The sequence below is a fragment of the Arvicanthis niloticus genome, chromosome 7 (genome assembly GCF_011762505.2).
Source record: "Arvicanthis niloticus isolate mArvNil1 chromosome 7, mArvNil1.pat.X, whole genome shotgun sequence".
Classification (NCBI taxonomy): domain Eukaryota; kingdom Metazoa; phylum Chordata; class Mammalia; order Rodentia; family Muridae; genus Arvicanthis; species Arvicanthis niloticus.
The window spans coordinates 30,183,702-30,197,592 of NC_047664.1; the positions used below are offsets into that span (position 1 = coordinate 30,183,702).

Below are 13,891 nucleotides of genomic sequence, written 5' to 3' on the forward strand. Positions count from 1 at the left end.
ACACCCTTTTGGAGCAGATCTCTGCAGATCTTCAAAGATGTACTGTCTTGTAGCGATGCTATATAGACAAATAGATGACTTCTTAAGTCTTAGTGATGATCATATAAGAATTTTTAAAATTATATCAATGATTATTAAACTCTTTTATAATGGGACTGCTATTAGGTCCCTCTTTGATAGCCAAAACTGCAGTGAGAACTCTGCCAGTTTCCCAAGTGTCATCAGTTAATGGCCCTTATAACCCCAAGAGGTTATAAAATAATTAACCAAAGGTCACTAAAAGGGAACTCACAATTTATTATAGGTGCTAGGGCAGAAGATAAAATACTGCCTGGGTTTATCTATACAAAACTAATTTCTTAGTTATAGTTTTAAACCTTCAGTGAACCTATGGATCTAGACAGGTGATGGATGTTTAGCCAGATAATTACTCCTAATGGATATGCATGTAAACATTCTTTGTTGTAAACTTGTATTTCAATTTATGATTTGATTTTTGGTGTGAACTTGTGATGAACTTTTAACATGTGACCATGTACTCTGAAAGATGCATAAGTACTGAAGACAAAGACAAAGAGAGTAGTAGGAGTAGTCATAGTAGAGTAGTCATAGATGTAGAGGTTCCTTAGGAGCCGTTTGTCCTTTCCTTTCCATTTCTCCTGCCTAGAATTTATTCCCTTAGAATTTTTCCTTTGCTAGAATTTTTTCCTTTTCCCCACTTAGGACCTTTCCACCTTTCCTCTTAGATAGCTTTCATAGGAAACTTTTTACACTTAGTAATAAACTCTGTAGCAACTTCATTAAGTGCCTTTTCTTCCTGTGACCTCAGACTAGACATAAGTTAGAACCCAGCAGCTCCTGCTGAGAGAGTACAAAGGCTGTTTGCCTAATTCTATGCTGTTAGGCTACAGGTGTTAATCACCTAAGCCTGCAGTCTTTTACCCTCAGAAGAAGTTTTTAGGATACTACAAGGCTATTTACTTAATCCTTTGCTGGTTTTTGGGCAGGGGTGCTGGGTGCTAGAAACTGCAGTTTCTGGCCACAGGGTGGTGGATAGTGGGCCAGCTACAGTAGCATAGTAAATAAACTTTTCTAGTATAGATAAGTAAACTTTTGATATACAGCAACCCTAAATTTCTCATAAGACCAAAGTCTTACCCTGAATCTCATAAGACCAAGTCTTACCCCCACCCCCATCCCCTACCCCCATCCCCATCCCCCCAGGCTGCCTCAAGAAGAACCAACAAGAGGAGAAGAAAGAAGACTTCTCCTCCCACCCATGCCAGGGCAGGCCCCCAGCAATAGTAATTAAAAACTCATAGATCAGAAACCATTTGGTGACAAGAACTTTCAGTGTCTGGACATGTAGACTCAAAACATTAGCACCAATCTCCAACAAGACCTATGTATACTTCACTTTGAGTTTCACAATGATTGTATTATACATAACTATAGAGCAATATGAAAAGGGAAGTGGCCATAGAATGATGTATATGTACATCTCTGTTATTTTTTATTTATGGAGTTTTGTATAGTCTATACCAGAGTCAACATGGATAACTGTTTCCTTATCCAAGAGCTACATCATGCCTTATATCACAGTCATTTCAGTCTCTACTTCTCCCACCACCTTTATCCACTCAAAAACATTATAGTATTCTCCATATCTACAGTTGTATCATGAAAAGAACATTATAAAAATAGAGTCATATAGCAAGTTAATCTTTTGAGATTGACTATACAAACTCAGCACTATGCCTTGGAGGTCCCAACTAGTGAGTTTGTAGGTAAAAAAAGACTAAGGCTGGGGAACCCCAGGGTTCCTCACACCAGGCTGTGTGTAGTTGGCTGGGAACACTCTGGGTTCCTCTAGCTGGAAGTTAGGCCCAGCAGCTCACTAAAGGCCTCTCCATGGCTCCTCACGATGCTGCCCCAACACAAAAGAAAGTCCTTGGGTTTCCAAAACTGGTTTATTGACATGACGGATGGTGGATGGATCTGGATGTGCACCCCCCTAAACCCACGGTGGTCCTGAATTAAATAGGGGGGGGAAGAGAGGGGAGGGGCTGGGGAGGAATGCTTAATTGGCTCTACCCTCTGGCCTTCAGGTACCTCATTAGTATGTAAATCTCTCTATGGCCTGAGACCTGTTAATCATGCCCTCTACCTGTGCCCTATGTGACTGAAGGGTGCAGGCTGAATGGAGATCAGACCTCATGTCAGGCCTGATATGAGTTCATTTTTTTCTTATATTTAAGACATACTCTATGGCATGGGTATTCTGCACTTAAGCCATATTATTTGTTAAGAACCCACCTTTCTCAAAATTTTAACCCAGAATTGCTTCTATCTAAAGGAAATACAAGACAACGAGTGGAGCAGAGACTGAAGGAAAAGCCATTCAGAGACTGCCTCACCTGGGGATCCATCCTGTATGCAGCCACCAAACCCAGTCACTATTGCTGATGCTAAGAAGAGCTTGATATGGATGTCTCTGGCAGAGCCTTACTGATACAGATGTAGATGCTTGCAGTCAGCCTTCAAACTGAGCATGGGGACCCCAATGGTAGAGTTAGGGGAAGGACTGAAGGAGCTGAAGGAATTTGCAATCCCATAGGAAGAACAACAGTATCAACCAACCATACCTCCAGAGCACCCAGGGACTAAACCGCCAACCAAAGACTACACATAGAGGGACCCATGCCTCCAGCTGCACATGTAGCAGAGGATGGCCTTATCTGGCATCAGTGGGAGGGGATGACCTTGGTCCTGTGAAGGCTTGATGCCTCAGTGTAGGGAAACACCAGGGTGATAAGGCAGGAGTGGGTGGTGGTTGAGTAGGGGAGCACCTTCATGGAAGCAGGGGAGTGGGATAGGGTATTTTCAGAGGGGAAACTAGGGACATTTGAAATGTAAATAAATAAAATAACCAATAATAATAAAAAGAACCCTTCTGTGCTGATTTAAATATGTTTGGACCAAGGAGTGGCACTATTAGGAGGTGTAGCCTTTTTGGTTGGATGTGGCCTTGTTGGAGGAAGTTTGTCATTGTGTGGGTGGACTTTGAGACCCCTTCTCCTAGCCATGTGCCAGCCAGCCCCAATCTTCTGTCTACCTTTGGATGAAGATGTAAAAATTTCAGCTTATTCAGCCCCCTATCTGCTTGGTCACTTCCATGTTCCTGCCTTGATGATAATGGACTGAACCTCTGAGCCTGTAAGCCAGCTCTATTAAATGTCTTCTATAAGAGTTGCCTTGGTCATGGTGTCCCTTCACAGAAATGGAAACTGTAACTAAGACAGAAGTTGATACCAGGGACTAGGGTATTGCTGTGATAGGCCTGACCATGTTTTTGTTTGGAGGAACATAGATTTGGGGACTTTGGATTTGGAAAGTGTCAGAATGCTTTAAGTGGGGCTTAATCCATCCTAGGATGAATATGGAAAGACATTGGTGCTGAGGGTGATTTGAATTATGGGGGCCTGACTCAAGAGTTTTCAAAGGAGTAGAATGGTAATATGTGGCACAGAGACTGTTTTTATGATATTTTGGTGAAGAACAACATGGCTGCTTTTTGACCTTTTCTGAAGAGTCTGAATGTGACTAAAGTGAAAAGATTCTGATTTAATTGTATTGATGACAAAGGAAGTCTTAGAAAAGCGTAGTTTAGACTTTTTTTCTGTGGTTCAGTCTTAGGAAGAGTGTTTTGATCAAGCATAGCAAGCTTAAAAAGAAAAAGTATAAAATGTGTGGTTCAAACAATAAAGGGCCACCAGGAAGTAAAATGGAGCTGAATCCTGTGTTCAAGGAGATAAACAGATTAAATGAGTGGTGATCTCAGGACAAGATCCCACCCAGCTAAGCTTATTGTTTGTGTTTGCCATTGAGCAATTATGACATAGTTATTGCTTTTATTTGGACAAAAGGAAATATGATTGTGTGTCAAATTGGCAAGTGGTGCCACAAGCTTTTGATCTGGATCTTGAAGCATAATCACCATGAAAAGCTTAGGTCCAAGAATAGTGGTATACACCTTTAACTCTGGAGACAGAGGCAAGGATATCTCTTAAGTTCAAGGCCAGCCTGTTACAGAGCAAGTTCCGAGTAGAGAAAGCTTAAGCTTAGGCATGGTAGACCATGCCTTTAAACACAGTATTCAGAAGACAGAGCTATGGACATATCTTGAGTTCAAGGTCAGTCTACAGAGCACATTCCATGAAAGCAAAGCTTAGGGATCGAAGGAGTTGGAAAACAGATGGTGTAATGGAATATGGGGCCCCCAGCAAACAGAACTCAGTAGCTTCAGCCATGTGGCTCTGACTTTAGAGTCAAGAATAGAAGGGATTACTGGGATAAGCAGTGATTAAAAAGCTATCAGCATCACTGAGGTGAAATCTTATGGGAAGTGTTTTCTGAGAACACAAAGACTTCCATTCACCAAAGCTGACCAGGATACAGCTGCTGCTGAATGCCAGATCTGCCAACAGCAGAGACCAATACTGAGCCCCAGATATGGCACCATTCCTTGAGGTGACCAGCCAGCAACCTGGTGGAAGGTTGGCTACATTGGACCATTTCCTTTGTGGAAAGCACAATGTTTTGTTTTTACTGGAATAGATAGATATTCTGGTTATGGAATTGTCTTTCCTGCATATAATTCTTCCACTAAAACCAGCATCCATGGACTTACAGACTACCTTATCCACTACTATGGTATTCCATACTGTGTTGCTTCTGAACAAGGAATTCATTTCACCACTAGAGAAGCATGATAGTGGGCTCACAATCATGAAATCCACTGGTCTTACCAGTAATGTTCTCCACCATCCTGAAGCAGCTGGCCTGATAGAAATATAGAATGGCCTTTTGAAGATTCAGTTTTAGTACCAATTAGGTGGCAGCAGCATGGGGGTTGGGTAGGGTTCTTCAGAAGGCATTATGCCTTGAATCAGTGTTTGATATGTGGTACAGTTTCTTCCATAGCCAAGATGCACAAATCCAGGAATCAAGAGGTGGAAAGAGGAATAGTTCCACTTACTATCACTCTTAAACACCCACTAGGAAAGTTTTGTTTTCTGTTGCCTCGACCCTAGGTTTTGCTAGCCTAGGAGTTTTGGTTCTAGAGTGGGGCTTGTTCTTGACAGGAGCCACAATAAACATTCTATACAACTGGAAGCTCAGACTTCCCCCTGGTCTTTTGGGCTTCTAATGTTCTTAAACCAAAAGGCTAAGAAAAAAAAGAACAGTGTTGGGGTGGGGTGATAGATACAGATTTTCATGGGGAAATTGGATTAATTTTCCACAATGTAGGATTACCCTACGTAATCCTCTAGGGTGTCTCTTAGTACTACTGTGTCCTGTGATTAAAGTCCATGGGAAACTACAACAGCCTAATCCAAGCAGGATGACAATGGGCACAAAGCCATCAGGAATGAAGGTATAGGTCACTCCTCTAGGAAAAGAGCCAAGATCTGCTGAGATGCTTACAGAGGATAGAAGAAATACAGAATGGGTAGTAGAGTAAGTACCATCTAAGGAAATGTGACAACTTGCAGAAACAAGGATTCTAAATGACATTAGTGCTTGTGTTTTAAGAATACATTAGAATAGACATATGGGCTTTCCCCAAATTTCTTTGTTGTTGTTTTGTTTTTCTTTCTTATTGGATATTTTATTTATTTATAGTTCAGATGTCATCCCCTTTCCCCATTTTCCCTTTCTAGAAACCCCCTATCCCATTCCTCCTCCTCCTTTTTGCTTTTATAACATTTTAATTACATGCAAGTATTAAAGTCAGTTCTAGGTTGAGGAACTAGCAATATAATGGATGCAAATAGTCAAGGAACAAGCAAGACAATAAACATAAATAGTTAAAAAAAAAAAACAAGCAAGGCAATGAACAAAGTTCTGTGAACACTCCAGTGATCCCTGTTTTTAAGGGCTTATCAGGATGAACAATATATCTGAGCCTACTTCCCTGTCATAGCCCAAAGTTATTTTCATGTCTGAAGCCTACTTCCTTGTTCTAGCCTAATATTTAGATTCCTGCCTGAAATTACTGCTTTGTTCTAGCCTAATATTTAGATACCTGCTTGAAGTTACTTCTTTGTTCTACCTAAGATTTAGATTTTTGCCTGAAATTACTTCTTTGTTCTAGCCTAATGTCAGAATCCTGTCTGAATCCCACTTCCTTGTCCTAGGCCAATGTCAGATTCTTGCCAAGCAGCCCCAAAATCTCTCTGCCTTTCCCCCTTTTTTATTTTATAAATAAGACTGAGCCTGTCTTAGGTTGTTCTGTCAAGAATGCCTTCCTTACCTGTCATGGAATATGCATTATCAAAAGCAATACACTTCTGTCTTAGGTTGGTAAGTCTGTACAGAATCTTTCCCATCCTTGGCTTGCCAGCCTGTTAATTTAATAACTCTGTCTGTCCCCCAATTTCTTTAACATCAAGAGAATATCAATGATTATTTAAGTTGAGATAATAAAAGGATGTTTCACAAGGGACACTGACATATTCTAAATTTACAATCCATTTGTGATTGTATGAGGGATAGTTATGTTAGACATATTTATGGCCTGGTTGCTGTTTCATTTGGATATGAGATATGATTTATGTCAAGTTGACAAGGGGTAGATTGTAATGGCTATTCCTGGTTGTCAACTTGACTACATCTGGAATGAAATACAATCCAGAAATTGAGGGTGCACCTGTGATCCAGATCTTGAGGCACAGTGGCTATGGAATGCTTAGGCCCAGGCAAGATGGTATACATTTTTAATCCCAGGAGACAGGCAAGCAGATCTCTGAGTTCAAGGCCAGCTTTGGATAGAGCAAGTTCCAAGTCCTGGCATGGTGGAAAACATCTTTAATCTGGGTCATACCTTCTGTTAGAGGCCTACATAAGAACAAAGGAAAAAGGAAGGGTTGGTTCTTTGCCTGCTTGTACATATCTATTGGAACCTACTTCTTCAGGATTCCAGTTTATACAGAAGATCAGCTGAAACATCTAGGTTTGTAGAACTGAGCAACTATTAGACCCTTGTATTTCTCACTCACAGTTGCCCATTGTTGGGTTAGTTGGACTGTAGACTGTAAGTCATTCCAATAATTTCCCTTAATATATAAAGACATTCCATAAGTTCTGTGATTTAGAGAATACTAATACACCTTCATCCCAAGTTTTTGAGACTTGTATGCAAAGATCCATAAACATTCCTGTATATGCTTTGTGCAAATGAGTGTTCATATCTATAAGGTAAAATACTACAGAGAAAAACTGCATGCCTGTAAGGTAGATGCATATTTAGTTTTCTAAGAAACTGCTAACTAGAATTGTTTTTGTTTTGTTTAAGAATATTTGTCTCTATATTTATTTGTATTTATTATTATTATACTATACTTGTATTTATTCTGTGAAAATTTTATACATTTATACAATGTATTTTAATTTCATCCACTAGTACCTTCCTCCAACCCTCTAGGGTCCCTCACTCTACCACCATCCTAACTTTATGTCCTCTTTTTTTGTTATTAATAACCACATGTGTGCCTATATGTGCTGGGTGTGCTGCCATCCACTGAGGCATGGACAACTTGTCAGTGGCCATTTCTACAAAAAAGAGTGACTTCTTCTCCTTCAGCAACCACCAATGGCCAAAGGTATAGTCTTGGGAAATAGTCTCCTTTTCAGGCTGGAATTTTGACAGGTTTGATTCTGTGCAGGACTTGTGTAGGTAACCACAGCTGCTGAGAGTTGATGGGCAGAAGCTATAGCATGCCCAGTGGTATTTCATAGCTATCCCCCTTATCTTTCAGCTCTTGCATTCTTTTTAAGCACTTTTCTATAATGTTTTCTGAGCCTTTGGTGGGGGGGTTAATATAGATTTATCTACAAGAGGCCTCTCAGAATTATTTATATTTGGTATTTTGGACATAATATGTGTGTGTCCCTGTAGTAAACACTACCCACCACAAAAAAGTATAATCTGTGACTAAAGCTGAGAGCAATCCAAATCTGTACATATAAACATAAATATTTAGAAGGCAGTTTCACACTATGACCATTTAACATGACAAGTTACCACTAATGACCTATAATTTCCCTAGTTATATGCTTTTTTAGCAGGCTTACAATATAAAACCTTCTGTGGACTGGCCTCATCTCCAGTCAAAAAGCAGTTGGTTATCCCCATAACCGTCACACCACTATTGCAGTAGTGAGCACATCTTGCCTGGAAGGTCAGTATTGTCTCTTGCATGGTTTAGCATTTGTTGAGACTGTTGATGACTTTTCTTCCCTGAAAGCCTGCACAGTACCTTCTAGTACTATTAAGCAAGCCAGAAAGGAGAGATTTTCTTGGTCAGTGAGGTTTTGTGAATGGACCAGCCTGCTTCCAGAAGACATGGACTACTAAATGAAAATATTAAGTGCCAGGCAGAAGATATTAGTCAGGGTGTCCCCAGCAACACCCCAAAACAATACAAGCTATTCCTGTTTCTCTTGTTGACCAGCATGGCTAGATAGATGTTAGGGCCCTATTGCTAAAGACACTACTCATTTTAGATTTAGGGCATACAGAACTACTTTATAAAGAGACATTAAATTTACATCACACCAGAGACCTGTTTATTTACATCTTAAGAGATTTGGGCCTTCTGCCCCTGGCCTGGATACTGGTGGCTGGAGCATCTCCCAGCCGATATACTCCCCTCTGGAAACTGAGTCTGGAGGCACCCTAGGGAGGGCATGGACAGCAGAGCAGCAGAATAGAAACAGAAGGAACAATACCCAATTCGTTCTATGAAGGTACCATTATGCTCATACCTAACCCTTACAAAGACCCAACAAAGAAAGAGAACTACAGACCAATCTCTCTTATGAATATTGATGCAAAAATACTCAATAAAATTCTCGCAAACCGAATCCAACAACACATCAAAACAATTATCCATCAAGATCAAGTAGGCTTTATCCCAGGAATGCAGGGAGGGTTCAATATTCGGAAATCCATCAATGTAATCCACTACATAAATAAACTCAAAGAGAAAAACCACATGGTCATCTCACTAGACGCTGAGAAAGCATTTGACAAAATTCAACATCCCTTCATGTTAAAAGTCTTGGAAAGATCAGGAATTCAAGGCCCATATCTAAACATAGTAAAAGCAATATACAGCAAGCCAGTAGCCAACATCAAACTAATGGAGAGAAACTTGAAGCAATCCCACTAAGATTAGAGACTAGACAAGGCTGCCCACTCTCACCCCTACCTATTCAATATAGTACTGGAAGTCCTAGCTAGAGCGATTAGACAACAAAAGTAAGTCAAAGGGATACAAATAGGAAAGGAAGAAGTCAAAATTTCACTATTTGCAGATGATATGATAGTATACTTAAGTGAACCTAAAACTTCCACCAGAGAACTCCTAAACCTGATAAACAACTTCAGTAAAGTGGCTGGATATAAAATCACCTCAAACAAATCAGTAGCCTTCCTATACTCAAAAGATAAACAGGCTGAGAATGAAATTAGGGAAATGACACCCTTCACAATAGTTACAAATAATATAAAATATTTTGGAGTGAATCTAACCAAGCAAGTTAAAGATCTGTATGACAAGAACTTCAAGTCTCTGAAGAAAGAAATAGAAGAAGATCTCAGAAGATGGAAAGATCTCCCATGCTCCTGGATTGGCAGGATTAATTTAGTAAAAATGGCCATCTTGCCAAAAGCAACCTATAGATTCAATACAATCCCCATCAAAATTCCAAATCAACTCTTCATAGAGATAGAAAGAGCAATTTGCAAATTTATTTGGAACAACAACAACAACAAAAAAAACAGGATAGCGAGAACTATTGTCAACAACAAAAGAACTTCTGGGAGAATCACCATCCCTGACCTCAACCTCTACTACAGGGCAATAGTAATAAAAACTGCATGGTATTGGTACAGAGACAAGCAGGAAGATCAATGGAATAGAATTGAAGAGCCAGAAATGAGCCCACATACCTATGGTCACTTGATCTTTGACAAAGGAGCTAAAACCATCCAGTGGAAAAAGGACAGCATTTTCAGCAAATGGTGCTGGTTCAACTGGAGGTCAACATGTTGAAGGATGCAAATCGATCCATTCATATCTCCTTGTACAAAGCTCAAATCTAAGTGGATAAAAGATCTTCACTTAAAAGCAGATACACTGAAACTAATAGAAGAGAAGGTGGGAAAGACCCTCAAATACCTAGGCACGGGGGAAAAGTTCCTGAACAGAACACCAGTGGCTTATGCTCTAAGATCAAGAATTGACAAATGGTACCTCATAAAATTGCAAAGCTTCTGTAAGGCAAAGGATATTGTCAATAAGACAAATCGGCAACCAACAGATTGGGAAAAGATCTTAACCAATCCTACATCCGATAGAGGGCTAATATCCAAGATATACAAAGAACTCAAGAAATTAGACTCCAGACAACCATATAACCCTATTGAAAAATGGGGTAAAGAGCTAAACAAAGAATTCTCAACAGAGCAAACTTGAATGGCTGAGAAGCACCTTGAGAAATGCTCAAAATCCTTAGTCATCAGGGAAATACAAATCAAAACAACCCTGAGATACCACCTCACAACAGTCAGAATGGCTAAGATCAAAAACTCAGGTGATAGTGGATGTTGGCGACAATGCGGAGAAAGAGGAACACTCCTCCATTGTTGGTGGGATTGCAAGCTGGTACAACCACTCTGGAAATCAGTTTGGCATTTCCTCAGAAAACTGGACATAACATTACCTGAGGATCCAGCTATAGCACTCCTGGTCATATACCCAGAAGATGCTCCAACATATAATAAGGACATATGCTCCACTATGTTCATAGCAGCCTTATTTATAATAGCTAGAAGCTGGAAAGAACCAAGAAGTCCCTCAACAGAAAGAATAGATACAAAAAATGTGGTACATCTACACAATGGAGTATTACTCAGCTATTAAAAATAATGAATTTGAGAAATTTTTAGGTAAATAGATGGATCTAGAAATTATCATCCTGATCGAGTTAACCCAATCACAAAAGAACACACATGGTATTTACTCACTGTTAAGTGGATGTTAGACCAAAAGCTTGGAATAGTGAAGACTCAACCAGCAGACCACATGAAGCTCATGAAGAAGGAAGACCAAGAGGGGATGCCTCAGTTCTACTTAGAACGAGTAACAAAAATACTCAAGGGAGCAAATATAGAAACAAAACAGGGGACAGAAACTGCAGGAGGGGCCATTAGGAGACCATTCCACCTGGGTATTCATCCCATGTACAGTCACCTAAGCTAGACACTGATGTGGATGGCTGGAAATGCATGCTGTCAAGAATATGATACAGCTGTCTACTTAGAGGTCTGCCAAAGACTAACACATTCAGAGGATGATGCTCACAGCTAACCACTGATATGATCAAGGGTTTCCCAAGGGACAACTTAGAGAGAAGACTGAAAGAGCAGAAAAGGCTTGTGACCCCAGGAGGAAAGCAACAATACAAAACAACCAGAGCACCCCAGGGTCTAAACCACCAGCCTAGGAGCACATAGGGAAGGACCCATGACTCCACCAGCATATGTAGGGGAGGATGGCCTTGTCGGGCATAGGTGGGAGAGGAGTTTCTTGTTCCCATAAAAAACAAACACAGAGTGTGTGTGTGGGGGGGGGGAATCTGAGGGTGGGGAGGGAGTAGTGCGGGGTAGGTGTGGGCACTGCCTCATAGAAGCATGAGGAGGGGGGATGGGAAAGGAGGTTTCTGGGTGGTGGGAGGAAGTGGGGTAAGGGGATAAAATCTGAAAGGTAAATATAATAGCCAATTTTTTTAAAAAGATGAAAAAAGGGGGAAAAAGAAAAAAGAGAAAAAAGAAATAGATTTAATAACATAAAGGGAAGGATTTAGAAATTTAGGAGGCAATTTATGTTAATGGAAACAGCATCATAGAAACTGGAAAATAACACCCTCATAGAAGCACAAGGAGTGGGGATGGGATAAGGGGTTCCTGGGTGGTGGGGGGAATGTGATAAAGGGATAAAATTTGAAATGTAAATATTACAACCAATTTTTAAAAAGGGGAAAAAAAGAAAAGTTGCTAGAACCAACATCTTTAAAAAAATGTAAACCCTCTAGGAAAAAAAATTTTTTTCTTGATACTAAAACTTGTCCTGAGAATTATATATTGCAGAATACACAGCCTTGGTGTATCTACTCATCAAGCATACTGAGCAGACCTGCCCAAACCTCCGATGTCCTGGAATTCCATCTGGATTCAGTGAAGACACAGCATCAGAGGCTTATCAACTTACTCTTCCCCCCAGCCCTCTTCTAATATCTCAACACCCTTAATCAGCTTGAAGAAGTTAAAGAGTCAGCGCCCCTATTCCCTGGGCTTGGGGACTAAGGTAGTTAATATTGGTCTGTCTTTCTAGGGAAAAGTAATGGTTTTGTTGGAACAGGGAGGATTAGCTAGGACTCGTTGCATAGCCATAACCTATTGGTAGAAATCTGTATAATTAATATCAAGATGAAGTTATAATTTCTTAAATGGTACAAAATTTACTTTGATTTCAAATTTAAGGTTTTCATTGGTATGGGCTTCTTATTGATATAAAAGTGAGATGAATATTGATACTCTCATTGGCATTGTACCTGTATAACACATTTAGGAATACAAGGCTTAGACCCAGTCCTTCTTTAACTTTTTTAACTGATTTGGGACGGTTAGCCCATGAGTTAAGGGACTATAGAAAATTCATGGCTTTGAGTTTATTGTTAGTGTGTTTTCCATATTTTATTTAGAAATAGCTGAGAGGAGTTAACAGACAACAGTCCAGGTTACCTTACATGGACAGTTGGTTTTCAAAAGGTCAGAAGTCCATAGAATTGACGTTACAAATATTTCTATATTAATGTTCATTTTGATTAGCGACCTGTCTGCTCCTGACAGCTTCCTGTCATGGATTCTAAGAAGAAATTGAGCATCTTTGGAGTTACTCCACTTGTTCAGTGACAGCCACTAGGCAAGAATTGCCTTTTTCCATCTACAGACAAATTACTGTCCAGAAAAGGACACACTTGCAGAATAGTCGACTGATTATATCTGCCTAGACAGAATAATCAGCCCTTAATAATTCTGCATCACTAAGGTCTGTCAGATGATTCTGGGCCAGAAGGCTGAAGATTTGATGCTCCAATGTTCGGTAGTATAGGGGCTTTCCAGGTGTTCAGCAGTCTCTATAAATTGGCTAGGTTTTAGAAGCTATGCTTAGTGCTTCCCATAATTTCAGTTAACTCAGTCATTCTGGATTTCTGATGGGGTGAAGACCTATAGTCTCATAGCCAATCCTGGCTATTTACTTTGAGAGAACAGATCTGAGTGGATGGATTTCAGCTGACATTCATCCAAGAAAAAAAGCCAGGCTCAAAACTAAGTGCTTTAGTTAGGACAGATAACAGAGGTTCTGGTTAGTCAACAAAATGATGGACTGGGTATTAGGACTATCTTGTACGTCACCAGTACAATTAGGAATAACTATGCTCTAATTGCATTTTGAGAGAAAAGTTTTATTTTAACAGGAAGGGTAAAGCTAGGTAATGAGAGAGAGAGAAAGAGAGAGAGAGAGAGAGAGAGAGAGAGAGAGAGAGAGAGAGAGAGAGAGAGACATGGAGGCAGATGCAGATGTTCACGTGCCTCCACCAGTCAAAGATAGTTTATATATCTAGGTTGGGTATTGGGTTACACTTCTGATTGAGCATTACCAAACTTATAAAGCCTTTGATTAACATTTTTAAAATAATGTATAAAAGCAAAAGGGAGGAGGGGGAATGGGATAGGGCTTTCTAGGGAGGGGAAATGGGG

The 13,891-nt window shown here is 40.1% G+C and overlaps 2 protein-coding genes across 3 annotated transcripts in view; one reads left to right on the forward strand and one right to left on the reverse strand.

The window, feature by feature from the left end:
• The window catches only part of Zpbp (zona pellucida binding protein), a 188,955-nt gene extending 185,568 nt beyond the window's left edge, over window positions 1–3,387 (forward strand). The window contains exon 11 of one of the 2 annotated variants that reach the window (XM_076938133.1): window positions 2,357–3,387. The gene's annotated coding sequence lies outside the window, so the exon portion shown is untranslated. The remainder of the gene's footprint in view (window positions 1–2,356) is intronic. The other variant, XM_076938132.1, reaches the window with a different exon arrangement.
• Vwc2 (von Willebrand factor C domain containing 2) overlaps window positions 1–13,891 on the reverse strand; it is a 128,491-nt gene that overhangs the window by 4,519 nt on the left and 110,081 nt on the right. The window lies entirely within an intron of this gene.